Source organism: Hylaeus anthracinus, unplaced genomic scaffold (genome assembly GCF_026225885.1).
Source record: "Hylaeus anthracinus isolate JK02 unplaced genomic scaffold, UHH_iyHylAnth1.0_haploid 0, whole genome shotgun sequence".
In the NCBI taxonomy this organism is placed as follows: domain Eukaryota; kingdom Metazoa; phylum Arthropoda; class Insecta; order Hymenoptera; family Colletidae; genus Hylaeus; species Hylaeus anthracinus.
In genome coordinates this window covers 25,783,631-25,784,002 of record NW_026533254.1, presented here as the reverse complement: position 1 = coordinate 25,784,002, position 372 = coordinate 25,783,631, and the positions used below count along the sequence as shown (strand labels likewise).

The following is a 372-nucleotide window of genomic DNA, read 5'->3' as shown; positions in this document are numbered from 1 at the left end:
TTCGTCACAAGTCAGACTCGTGATTTGCAAGTTTGGTCCAAAATTCTCGTCACGAGTCAGACTCGTGATTTGCAAGTTTGGTCCAAAATTTTCGTCACGTGTCACACTCGTGATTTTCAAGTTTGGCCTACAATATCACGAGTCACACTCGTGAATTTTAAATTTGGCCAAAAATAACACAAATCAGATTCGTGATTTGCAAGTTTGGTCCAAAATTTTTGTCACGAGTCAGACTCGGGATTTTCAAGTTTGGTTTAAAATTTTGTATCACGAGTCAGACTCGTGATTTGCAAGTTTGGTCCAAAATTCTTGTCACGAGTCAGACTCGTGATTTGCAAGTTTGGTCCAAAATTCTCGTCACGAGTCAGACTC

At 40.1% G+C, this 372-nt stretch overlaps 1 protein-coding gene across 6 annotated transcripts in view; it reads right to left on the bottom strand.

Annotated features, from left to right (window-relative positions):
* Nucleotides 1–372, bottom strand: part of LOC128890969 (uncharacterized) — a 25,037-nt gene that overhangs the window by 20,023 nt on the left and 4,642 nt on the right. The gene's annotated exons all lie outside the window — the stretch shown is intronic.